Here is a 14,444-nt window from a genome sequence, read left to right as displayed (position 1 = left end):
CATGTTCCTGTCTTTGTAAACATGTTCAAACATAATCTGTTAAATACTCTGTTTAACGAAGTCGAATCTCCTGAAATATAGGTTGAAGTTTATAATTATGCAATCAATTTGTTGCATTCATCGAATTCACCACAATTTGTGAATCATCAAAGATCTGTAATTTTTCAGCATCTTCTTTCACATGCGACAACTGGCAATAGTCTTGGGACAATTTGCTTAGGCAGATTGTTGCTGTGTTTACCAAACCTGCCCTTTGAATATATTACATGTTCATCATTTATATGGATCATAGCTGCAGTGTCCCATAATGATGGATCTTGTTGAGAAGCATTATGGAATTATGCTTATGCACTACTCGTATCTGGTTCTCAATGCCTTGTTTGGGTTCCTTGATCCTTGAATTCTGTTTAGATTCATATACTGTCATGGTCATTCTGACATACATCAGAGATTTGAAACCAGTTTTGTCTCATGAAGAATCAGGTCCTAGATATGTTCATAAACAGTGGCATAAAAAATTATACATAGATATTGGCATTTAAAAGACATTCCATCAGCTGTCCTTCCACTCTCTGTTGAATCAGCCAAGCTCATGCTGCCAAGTGTAATCTTGCTTTTGCCAGTCCATCAGTTTCCATGTTCCTGTCTTTGTGTAATCTTGCTTTTGACAGTCCATCAGTTTCCATGTTCCTGTCTTTGTAAACATGTTCAAACATAATGTGTTAAATACTCTGTCTAACGAAGTCGAATCTCCTGAAATATAGGTTGAAGTTTATAATTATCCAATCAATTTGTTGCATTCATCGAATTCACGACAATTTGTGAATCATCAAAGATCTGTAATTTTTGGGCATCTTCTTTCACATGCGACAATTGGCAATAGTCTTGGGACAATTTGCTTAGGCAGATTGTTGCTGTGTTTGCCAAACCTGCCCTTTGAATATATTACATGTTCATCATTTATATGGATCATACCTGCAGTGTCCCATAATGATGGATCTTGTTAAGAAGCATTATGGAATTATGCTTATGCACTACTCGTATCTGGTTCTCAATGCCTTGTTTAGGTTCCTTGATCCTTGAATTCTGTTTAGATCCATATAGTATAACCATATCCAAATGCCATTAACTTATAATGCAGCAGCTGAACTTAACCTCTAAACAATACAACTAAGAATCATAGCTTCACGCAGACATTTACCAGAGGAACTCTACCGCAGACCAAACATCGCATAGACTGCATAGCTAAATAAGCAAGTAACAATACCAACCCAAATGCTGCGAAGACAGTAAAACACAAGCTGAACATTCCAGCATCTCGAGGACGGACACCTGGCCGCCGATCAGACCACCAGACCGCATGCAACCACGTGCCCCTCACATGCGCCACGTGCCATTCGCCTTGAACCATGCAAAGCGCGTAATAAGATCCCCAACCCTTTCTGCCCCGTAAACCTTAGTTCGACTTAAATGAAGACTTCAAAAATTTCAATTGCATCTCAAGTTGCATTAAGCATGAACTAATGATATTGATAAAGGAAAATATTGTTGTCCTTGAACATACCCATTTTGAAGACTGCTTTCTAGAACCATTGTTTGCAAAAATAAAAGTTGACACATTAGAAATTCGAATACTCAATATATATGCATTGCCACATGCAAACCTAAACAATATCCTGAACGTCATTGCAAAATCCTTTTACCAGTTAGATCTAAACAATATCATAGTTATACTAGGGGACTTGAATATTGACATGGTGCATTGCAATCAAAAAACAAAGCAGCTACAAACCTGCATGCAAAACTACAATCTTCATTTCCTAGTTGACAAAACTAATAGCATGCACAAATCATTGATTGACCATGTTTGGGCAAATCTAGGCAATATAAACTATAAGATTTTCGTATTGGATGCATATTGGTCTGACCATGATATAATATCTCTTCTCCTTGACCTATGATATACACATGAAACAGTTTACAAAATTCCAAATTTTGACATTTTTGCAATATCTCATTGCTTTTATCATATCTATTTTACTAAAGCATACTACAATATCTTTTTGTGGTAAACGAAGTGATAACAGCATACATACTATGCATTCTATTCTACATTTGCATATATGGCGTTCTGTATTGATCAATGCAACTTATGCCAGACACAGCCTTTTCAATTAATGAACAGAACTATCCTATCATAAATTTGCAGATATGACCCCATCTATTTATGCATGCAGATTCTACTAGTAAAACCCTTTTCAATTGAACAGAACAACCAAGAAAAAAGAACAACAAGATGCAACATAAACAAACACAGTATATTCTTTTTGCCTTTGCTTTTCCATGAATCATGCATCTTGTCTTCTTGTTCAAGTTTTACTTTCATATGTTCTTTTGACTTGTACTAAATATGTCTTGCTATTCTATAACATAGCATAAAACTTGAAAAAGGAAACGAAACAATTCAAGAAATAGAATGCATAAGCCAATTAGAAAGCGCAAACAAATCACTTGTTTTGCAAAGGTACGTCTATGAGAACTACACAAAAATGGTAATTTGTATTTAGAATATTAATGTCTACTATATATGCATTCTATTTTTATTTTTACATATGTATGGTTCTATGGTTTTAATGTTCTTGTTCAGTTTTTTCTTCTAGTTTGCACTAGATATATGTTAGTATTCTATAACATAGCCTAAATCTTCAGAGACCAAATCAAACAATTGAAAAAATAGAATCCATAACGCAATTAGAAAGGGCAAGCCAACCACTTGTTTTGCAAAGGTATGTCTATGACAACTATACAAATATGCTGATTTGTATTTAGAATAATAATGTTCAGCAAGGCATGTCTATAACAACTATACAAATATGCCAATTTGTATTTAGAATGTTAATGTTTAGTATATATCCATTCTATCTTTACATATGTATCGTTCTATGGTTTTAATGTTCCTTGTTAACTCTTTACTTCTATATGCTCTTTGAAATTGAACTAAATATATGTTCCTATTCTATAACATAGCATAAATCCTGGAAAAGGAAAACAAACAACTGAAGAAATAGACCACATAACTCAATTACGAAAGGCAACCCAACCGCTTGCTTTGAAAAGGTATGTATGGCAACTATACAAACATGCTATTTGCTATTTAAAATATTAATGTTTACTATATATATCTGCTCCTTTTACATATCTATATTTAAATGTAGATATGCCAGATCACGCTACCAAACCCCCGTGAAGCTTCTCAACGCCAAAGTCTTTCCCAAAGAACGATCTCCCTTTTTCAACGAAACTCCAAATGTTTGCATTGGTAGTTTTGTTGAAAAAGGGACATTGTTCTTTGGGAAACACTTTGGTGTTGAGAAGCTTCAGGGGGGTTTGGTGGCCTATCGATGTCAGTCATGTTCAGTTTTTGCTAGCTTCATCAATATTTTTTTGCAAAGCTGTACAAGACAATTGCAAAAGCCAACCCTGGTAAGCAATTGCACATAATGGAAGAAATAATAGATGTTGACAATTACAAATTCAGATTGCAATGCATTTTGCCTGACAACATTGATATTGTATTAAAAAGAAATGGTCTTTTTAGACTAAATGCATTTTCATATACTGTAGGAGATTGTCTATTTGACTCGTTCGAAATGCTTCTACATTTTCGTTATACTTCAAATGAATTGCGAAATGCGTTAATAGACCACTTTCTTTTTTGCTTAAAGAACAATGACGTTGAAGCAATACAGTCATATCAATATGAACTAGCACCTCAGTTGCTATACAAGTTACATTGTGTTAATGATATTGGTACATATCTTCATAAAATGCATTATTCTGCATCTACAAATATAAAGGAGTCTGAACGAGGTTTATGGGGTGATACCTTTTGCATACGTTGGTTAGCTAAATGGCTAGATATATCAATTGCATTAATGTTGGAAACCACTTTTATATCAGTTTCAATCTTCTGCTGCATTGTTGACGTTCTGTTTTACTTGGTGATGCATCAGAAGAAAAACAGCTTCAATCAGGGTAGAAGGAGGCTCAAGTTAGCGTGAATCTGAAGTTTGATTGCAAATACAATTCTGTAACCAGCAATAGCATTGCATACGATAAAACACCTTTAAGGAGCTTGATCTTATATTGAAATTGTGTTCTTCCCTGCTCACATAAGGCAAGTGCAATCTGCAACTATTTGATGCTTCTTTCTGTTTGCAACTATTTCAGGTTTTTTTGCAAATACCTTATCCAAACATCTTTGTTTTATTTATGGCTCAACATATTATTACATGCAAAATTGAGTTCAGATGTTTTAAATTACACTTCCATGTTATTTCAGTCTTGCATAATTTGACTATTGTTTTGACTCAACTAGTTTATTTGCATGAGCAAGTGCACTTGATGATACAAAGTGCAACTCGTCACAGAGCATCATGATGATGTTACATGTGTTTATTCTTTCCCAAATATTTCTGTTGGCTTACCTAAGTTGTCAAAGTTTTCCATCGCATGGAGCACCGCATCAAATTCTGTTGGATTCAGATATAGATAGAAATGACTTTTTTGCAATTCTTTATCTTTTAAAACAGAACCGCTCACAGTTCAGCGTGAAAGTACGTTTATTTTCTGCTTTACTTGCTTTTACATATATGGCTCTAAAACTTTGCTACGTGTTAGTCTGGATTCTGTGTGCATTCTGTTTTAGTTTAAGTGCATTCATTTGACTCGAGAATAAAAAAACAAAGATCATGACACATAGTTACTAGTCCCTGCCGGGGACTATAAGCGATCGATAGATCGCTGTCTTTGGGTTGACCGCGGCGATATTTGGAAATATTTGGCGTTTTTCCTAAGTCAAATTAAGGTTTACGGGGCGGAGAATAAGGTTTATTTGGCGTTTTAAAATAACCATGATAAAGAATGTCCAAGCAGTAAGTTTACCTCAACCCATTTCATTTTTTATATGATTTGAAGTGCACTTCACACACAGTATTGTCTATGCAAAAGCTACTTTGGAGTACTTCGGCAAGGGGACTTAAAACTTTTTATGAAACGCCTGCCTAAAATTTCTAGTCGGTTCTTTGCATTTAATTGCCTACATCCTCAGCATTCTGCAATATTTTCAGCCAATGTTTCTATTAGACCTCATTGAAAAGCAGATGCTACAGGCTTTGTGCCAAAGGTTTATGGCTTTGTAGCCTCAGACTTTTGATCTCTCCTTCTGCATTCTCATGTTTAGCTAGTTAGCGTGAATCTGAAGTTTGATCGCAGATACAGTTCTGTAACCAGTAATAGGATTGCATATGATAAAGTACGTTTCAGCAACTTGATCTTATTTTGAAATTGTGTTGTCTAATTGGCAGGGATGTTGTACCGACTTCTGATATGAAGCACACAACAGCTGCCAATATTAGAATATTACAAAGAGAACAGCTTCCTCGGTCTGCTTTCGAAAATGATCAATTGGTTGAGGTATGTACAATACTCACTTTCTAATAAACTGTTTTTGCAAATCAAAACAGATCTCGTCAACATTGCAAAGCTGCAACAAGCCATCTTAGGCATCTGTTTTAGTCTTATACAGCTTTAGTCAACAAAGCAACCTTCCGTTCTAGGAGTAATATCAAAGTCGAATATCCATAGATGCATAACCCAAAAACCTTGAATACACTCCATAGCTTGACTCAGGTTGTCTCGTTCCAAATGCCGGTCGAAACCGACATTTACAGAAATTTCCATAAAACCCATGTAGCTAAGACAAGTCCACAGCATCACGGCCGGCAGAAACCGCATTGTGTTTTCAGCGCAGACAATACAACAAATACAAACGAAAAATCGCAGAGATTGCAGAGCTAAACAACCAAGTACCAATAATAACCCAAAGGGCGCGAACACAGTCCGATTCATACCAACGTTACATAACGGCTTGGGAGTCACCGGACCACCTGCCCTTCACCTCCAACTATGCGAGCCCCCAATAACACCCCAAAACCTTTCCACCCCCAAAACCAACCTTTCCAACCTCCAAAACCTTGGTTCGACTTAGCTTATATCGCTCATAAAAGCCATGCAGATAAGAGAAACCCTCAGTATTTAACCAGAATGCCATTAACTTATAATGCTCAAATAGCCATGGACTCTTGAGGGAAACGAAAAGACAATAAACCCAAGTCGAGTAACTTTCCAGGATCTCGACCAGGGATAGTTGTCCGCCCACAAGACCACCACAGACGAAAAATTGCACAGACTGCAGAGCTAAACAAGCAAGTAACAATATCCGAGCAACCAGGAACTCCACCACAGACGAAAAATCACACAGACTGCAGAGCTAAACAAGCAAGTAACAATACCAACCCAAAGGCCACGAAGACAGTGAAACCCAAGCCGAACTTTCCAGCATCTCGAGCAGGAACAGCTGGCCGCCAATCAGACCACCATAGCGCATGCCAACCACAGTTAAGACAAACCCTCAGTATTCAACCAGAATGCCATTAACTTATAATGCTCAAATAACCATGGACTCTTGCATGCTCGAATAACAAGCTCAATTGTTGATACGTTGCTATGAACACACTTTATTTACTGATCATGTTTTCTTTGTATGGTCAGATTTCTGATGCCAAAGTTAATCTTCTTGAAGTTAGACCAGGAAAATCTGAATCACTAATTGAAATTTCAGGCAATCCACAGCAAACAAGTGCACCAATTTTGTATGCAGTTCTTGATCTCCCTCCAACATTTTCCAACATTTGCCAACAATTCGTCTACTGTCCCTCTGTTGCTACTTTTTGATTTTGATTTCTTACAACAAAAGCAGATTCCTTGATTCAATTAAATTTCTATTTAAGATAATTAACCATAAATCTGTCTGCAGTTTGAGGACCCAATTCTTTGTCAACAGACTTCTGCCAGATTTGAAAGGTACATAGCATTTGCAAAATTTTGTCAATTGCTACTATCATAGTGCTTTTGCTGATCAGTATTTCTGTGCTAATGTCCTTGACATTGTATACAACCTTTGGCAGTGTGACAACCATAAATCTGTCTGCAAACATGAACCCCTGCAGTACTAACTAACTATATGCTTTGTTTCAAAATTCAGTCAAATCGCAATATAAACAGTATTGGCAATTTCTCTAAGTTTGAAGACCCAATTCTTTGTCAACAGGCTTCTGCCACATTTGAAAGGTACATAACATTTGCAAAATTTTGTCAATTGCTACTATCATAGTGCTTTTGCTGATCAGTATATCTGTGCTAATGTCCTTGACATTGTATATCACCTTTGGCAGTGTGGCTAAACAGTATTGCCAATTTCTCTGAGTTTGAAGACCCAATTCTTTGTCAACAGACTTCTGCCAAATTTGAAAGGTACATAACATTTGCAAAATTTTGTCAATTGCTACTATCATAGTGCTTTTGCTGATCAGTATTTCTGTGCTAATGTCCTTGACATTGTATATCACCTTTGCCACTGTCACAGCAGCTGGTCAGCTTATCACAAAAACTACAGTTGAAGTTGTAACATCTGAAACGCACAGTTGCAGCCATTCTAGGAAAGTCTGGAAATGATCTTGTTAAAATTCAGCAGTTAAGCTAGTATAAAGAAGCATAAATTTCTGCAAATTCCATGGGATCCCCTTCAACTGAAATTTTTGAAACATGCAGACTTGGAATGAACTGCTGTAATTGCTGGCAAAATGACATTGTATTGACAGAAGGCAAAATGTTGCAGTACAAATCCTATGTTCTTAAATGATCATCTTGTATGTGAACATTCATTTAGTGGAATGTTGCATTAATTATTAGTTAATAAAAATTGGCATTGGCAGTTTTTATTTTGTCTCTATGGCTCTTGATTCATTATGCTAATGTTTAATGCATTAATTATTACTTAATAAAAATTGCATTGGCAGTTTTTATTTTGTCTCTATGGATCTTGATTCATTATGCTAATGTTTAATTAAATTTCAATATCTCTGGTCCAATATTTTTTCATTATGCCAATGTTTAATGCATTAATTATTAGTTAATAAAAATTGCATTGGCACTATTTATTTTGTCTCTATAGCTCTTGATTCATTATGCTAATGTTTAATTAAATTTCAATATCTCTGATCTAATATAAAAATATTATTATTATTTATCTTTATTTAATTGTAATATCACACTCTATCTTGCATTGTTTAAATAAATAATGCATTTTATGATTTAAATTACCCATATAATATTAAATACTTCTTATTCATTTATATTTAATTATAACTATTAAATTATTTATAGTTTTAACTAAGCATAAATTTCCTATAATATTTTTATTATTCAGTATTCATGATGCAAAGACTACACTTCCAATCACAAAGAAATAAAATTCCTTGAATAAAAAGATTCGCACATTGAAATGAATTGTTATCTATTTCTTATTTAAAACAGTATTAATTGAATATGGCTTTCATAATTCATAACATGTAATATCATTCCTTCCAGTTGTATTACTTTCTTGTTACCAGGTATAAAGTTTAATAACATAATAACTTTTAAAAAATCAAGCTGTCAAAACATTATTTCTAACTAATAAAGAGTAATTTGAACTGTCAAAACATTATTTCTAACTAATAAATAGTTTCTAAGGTATAAAGTTTAATAACATAATAACTTTTAAAAAATCAAGCTGTCAAAACATTATTTCTAACTAATAAAGAGTAATTTGAACTGTCAAAACATTATTTCTAACTAATAAATAGTTTCTAACTAATAAATACAGTAATTTGAAGTGTCAAAACATTATTTCTGACTAATAAATAGAGTAATTTGAAATGCTATAGTCAATCTCCATTCTTTTATTATTTTCAATTATCCCAAAGTTCGTCATTCTATATGACATCATATCTCCTATGCTTATGTTATGTCAAATAAATGAATTATATTAAACTATACTTCCTAATTAAGATAATCACAAAATAGAAAAACAACTATGTTTAATGGCATCTGTTTATCTGTGATGTAAGTGCCTTCATTATACTTTGAAAAATTTTCAATAAGAAAACTAACTTGCTTAAATGGAACACAGATATTGCAAAAAACAACAGTATACAACACCAAAAGATAATGATTTTTTTTCTTGCAGCTCATGATCAATTTACATTTCAACTCGTACAATTTAAATGTTTTTTAATTTTAATCTCTTTATTTTAGTTTTTAATTTATAAAATAAACTTATCAAAATTGCTTTGCTATTGTACTTAGATACTATATTTACTAACGCAAGACTGTAAAAAAGACCAAAAGTCATGTCCTTTTGCATCGCAGCAAATTACTAATTAAATGCAACAAATCACTAATTAGAAATTAGATGCTGGGTTTATTTTCTTTGCTAATTAGTAATTGGACAAATTTAAAGTTCACATTAAAGTTATGGTAAACAATATTTTTAAATAAATATATGTTTTGTTCTTTTGACCATGGAATAATTCCCCAATCATTGACATTAACCCCAATGGAATCACTTATGTCCAAACATGTTGCTAGATATCTAATCTTTCAATTATGGGTTCAAGACTCCATAATTTTTAGATGCTTAAGTTCCTCCTTGACTTTCGACAATCATAACACTCTCCACCACGGATTCAATTAACAAATTTATATTCATAATAATGTTTATTTGCTCATTATCATTTTATGGATATTTCCATAATATTCAAATGTAAAAAAAAAAAAACAAAATTCTATCTTTTATGCGCCATGAATTCATTATTATGCATTTAAATATATTTTATACCCCATGCTTATTAAAATACATTGCTTACTTTAACAGTCTCTAATTCTTCGTATATTATAATGCATTATTATTACCCTTTATACTTTTTCCCCGTCAAGGTTTCCATGTTTCACTCTCAAATTTTATTACATTTTAATTATTAATCTAAACACTCTCTAAATCATGACACATTGGAAAATTATGTCTAAAACTATTTTTACATTTACCACAATTCTTAACAAACGCAAAGTTCATTATATTTCACTCTTTGCATAAAGTCAAAAAGTCCATACAACAATTTGCTATCCAATTCACTAAATCTTAATACAAATAAGCATGCCTACAACACACTAGTAATGCAAACCGGCTCTAATAATAATGCAAATTAAACACCTATTAAATCTCATCATAATAACTCACCAAACACTTTTGTTAACCGACAGGGACTAGCGCCACCACAGTGGCTCCTTGTTATTATTTGTATTATTATTAGGGGACATTACATACTCTCCCCTCTTTAAGAAACTTCGTTCTGAAGTTAAGTTGAATCATTTAACATTTTATTTATTTAGTTATTTATTACTTCACGTTTGCCCTACCCTCTCTGTTGAAGTAGTATAACCAGCATGCATCGAAAGTTTCCACAATACCTTCGAAATCTCAAGGAATCTATGTCCTTTTTCCCACTTTCAGAACTAGGCATAAGCCTCATCGGTCTATACCATAGCCCAAGGCTCGCACCCAACTCAAACCTCATTTGTCCTAAGGCAAGCACCCGACTCAATACTCCATGCAGTAGTACTTTAGGCATCTCAAATGACTGGCCCACTCCCTGCACACTCACTAAGGTGCACAACCATAGGCATCGAAGTCCTTACACCCCCACTAGACTTCGACATCCCAATCCATTATCAGGCACTTGACCTCCTCAAGATGGTTCCATAGCCCCTCAAGAGCTATCTATCAAGAGCTATACAAGACAAAGGAACCACTGGTATATGTAGTGTTGATTGAATATGTCCCCAACCCATATGGTGTTTCATATTCTCCCTCGTAGGTATGGACTCCCACGAGATTACCAAATAACCCGGCCCTTTCGGCCCATTTGTGGAGTTCCTGTCAGTCACCACATCTCAACATGCAACCAATGCATCAGTTATTATCATAATATCATAGAAAATAATCCACATGCCAGCTCTTGCATGTCATCAATATGACATAACATCATTGTTAATCACAAAATTTTGAATAATAATGAACTGCATCCTCATGCGTGTCATAAAATCTGCATGGAATTACCACATGTTTAAGATCATGAAATATCATCATACATTATAACGTCAACATATCTGCATCAAAGATATATCATGACATCACATAATAAATGAAACCACACATCAACATAACATCATACCATAACATCATAAATATGAGAATCATCTTAATACACATCAAATATAGAGCAATAATACACTAAAAACATTTTTATCATGAATCAATTTCATTTTCTTATATGAACAATGAATACCAACTATGAAATAAGATTATTCAACATCCATCTAGTATCTAGGCTATCTCACCAATACTATTAGCGCCATGTTTTCTTCAAGCTACCAAATAATCACTACAAAACAACTATTCCTCCCTTCTCTAATAGATGACATCCTTAAATCAAATCAATACATATTTTAACATGCATCATTAATCTATCATATGTCTTTATCAATTCATATCAACACTTACTTTTTCATTTTCAAATTACGTGCTACATGTATATTGTCATCAATTTTATATACAATATACATATTTATCATATTAATTCAGATATAGCTTAAACTTAACCAAAATATTTATTACCTTACAATTTTATTTATAACTTTATAACTTTATAATTTTTTATGAATATTATCTCTTAAATTAAAATCTCTATTATAAATTTTAAGAAGTACTATAAGAATATTATTTAAATAGGCACATAATAGCATTTCACACTACACACATATAAAAAAACAATACTTTTAGTTTACACATAATAAATTTCTATTTTACTCTCTTCCTTTTATATTTATTAAATAATTATCTTCTAAAATTTCTACTATCATTTTATAAAATAACCTAAGTAATTTCCAAAATTACTCATATTATTTACCATTTAATTGATTTATCCATGTTATTTTATCACCTTAAAATCCACTCTACAAATATTTTTATTATTTCACTCATACCCTATACACAATTAGATAAATAGAATAATTATTATCTATTTTTTTCATGAGTTGTCTTTAGTGGTTTTTTCCTGTCTGATTTCTTTAAAATCCGACATGAATTTATTGAAATCACAAAATTGATGGGTAACACTTGCACAATTAAAGTGCCCTATGGGTTTTTCAGGTGTTGAATCCATATATAGAATCAAAAAACCAATTTACAAATCAAGATTTCACCTCAAATTTTTCCACCAAATTCCGAGAAAGTCCAAAAAATCATACTAAAAACAACTTTTTTTATAGTTCACAAATATGATTAATATAAAAATGATAGCTCTTCACTTTTCTTTAATTAAAACTTTTCTTTAATTAAAACTTTGATTTATAATTATAAAAAAATAATTTAATTTATTAAATTAATTTGACGTACAAAATCTTTATACTATTGATCAGTAATACATGTACTACTCGTACATACGTAATAAAGTAACATTTACGAAGGTAAAATATAAATAATTATACCAACGGGCTTTTTTGGATTGTTTGGCCAAATCAACGTGGCATGGTCGTCATGATGAACAACGCCTTTTTCCGAGAGAAATTCATCATATATTATATTAAGAAAATATAATGAGCAGATACATAAAAGCCAAATCATGGCGGTCGGCTGTTCCTGAAAATTCAGAAGATATTAGCTGAGGCCTTGCAAAAGCTAGAAATCTGGGCCTATAACAAGAAAGAGCTGAAACAAATCCATATGTGAAGACCCAATATATCAAAACATATCCTGGATATCTTCCAAAAATGAGAGGGAATTTCTGTGGAATAAGATCTGTATGGAACACAGAATGAAAGCTGAGTGAGGAGAGAAGAAAAGAAGACCGCGAGAAAAGAAAACATGAGAAGAAGAACCATCATTGACATGCTGGATCGAGCATAGCAGATATGTAAACCAGCGTAGAGAGAATAGGATCCTTGGAGTCCTGGAAAATGCAGGCATTCCTCCATTTCCAGAGACACCAACACGTGATGATGAATAAAGATCTCCATTCTGGACGTTGAGCACTCCACCACTTAAATCCCTCCTGAACAGAAGAGAAAACCTGTTGAGAAAAACCATGAGATACGGAAAGTTCATACCAGATTTGGGCCGATGCTGGACACTAAAAAAACATGTGGACATTTGTTTCAGGCGCTTGACGACACATGACACATCTACTTGGACCCGACCATCCCTTTCATTGAAGGACCTCCCATGTGAGGTTCCAATTGGAAAAAAACAGCCAAGAGAATAAAATTGCCTTGAGCGGGCAAGATGCTTTCCAGAATTTTAAAGGGAAGATTGGAGAGGGCCGCGGCTGAAGATTTGTCGAGGCAGCTTCATATAAGTCCTTTACGCGTACTGGCTGTGTTGAGTTCAGCATTGACCATATCAATTCATATTTGTTACCTATTCGTTTGATTCCTTTGTCAGCAAAATACTTTATCGCCAACTCCCAAATCTGTCGCAGAGAAGGAGGCAGACCAAGATCCTCTGCATCCTTCCAGATTGGCGAGGAAGATGACCACGACAAAATCAATTTGTCCCATGTGAACAGACCCCATGTGTGCAAAAATGAAATCAGATCAGGAGTGAGCTTTGTTTCCAAGCCATATACAGTTGAATCTATGCCAATAAGGATGCTGGAGCCGGAAGAAACACGCCACCTAAGAAAATCGAAGAAGAGGTCCTGAACCTTTCTGAAACCGAGCCAGATAGCGGATCCTCTCTTTGAACCAAGAGTCTTCTTCCTGTACCAATAAACCATTGACCTACCTTTCAAATATTTTTGATTGATAATGGTGCTCCATTTGCCATTACCAAAGACGCCTCTATGAAGAGAATTGTAGAGGAGGGCCTTGCCAAAAGACCGCAAATGTAGGAGACCCCATCCGCCGGACCTCTTCGGCCTGGAGATGGAATCCATTTTTACCAAGTGGATCTTAGAATGATGAGAACGCCCTCCCCATAGAAAATTTGCTGATAAAGAGACCATTTTTCTAACAATAGTAGCAGGCAAAAAATAGAGGTGAGCCCAATAAACCGCAAGCTGGGAAAGAACAGATTGAACCAGGATAAGTCTGCCTCCGAGGGATAAAAATCGCATCTCCCATCTTGAAATTTTTTTGTAGTAACGATCAATCAGCCAAGCCCAGTCCTGTTTACGATACGCTTTTGGCTTGAGGAAAAAGCCCAAATATTTGAAGCCGTCTTTAATTGATGCCAAATTGACACCAAATAGTGCAGCAATCCATTGCGCAAGCTCCAGATTTGAGTCGCTGTGATATAAAATGGATTTGGCTCTGTTGATGACCAAGCCCGATGTGGATTGGAACTTCTGAAATATACATGAAAGGCATAACTAGCTAGATTTGCAGAGCATAGCAAATGTAAGAATGTCATCAACAAACAGATTATGAGAAAGAAAGATGTTCTT

Source organism: Pinus tabuliformis, chromosome 5_2 (assembly GCF_031772625.1).
Source record: "Pinus tabuliformis cultivar Carrire ecotype Pingquan chromosome 5_2, CPIR1, whole genome shotgun sequence".
Classification (NCBI taxonomy): domain Eukaryota; kingdom Viridiplantae; phylum Streptophyta; class Pinopsida; order Pinales; family Pinaceae; genus Pinus; species Pinus tabuliformis.
Note: the sequence above shows the minus strand (reverse complement) of the source record.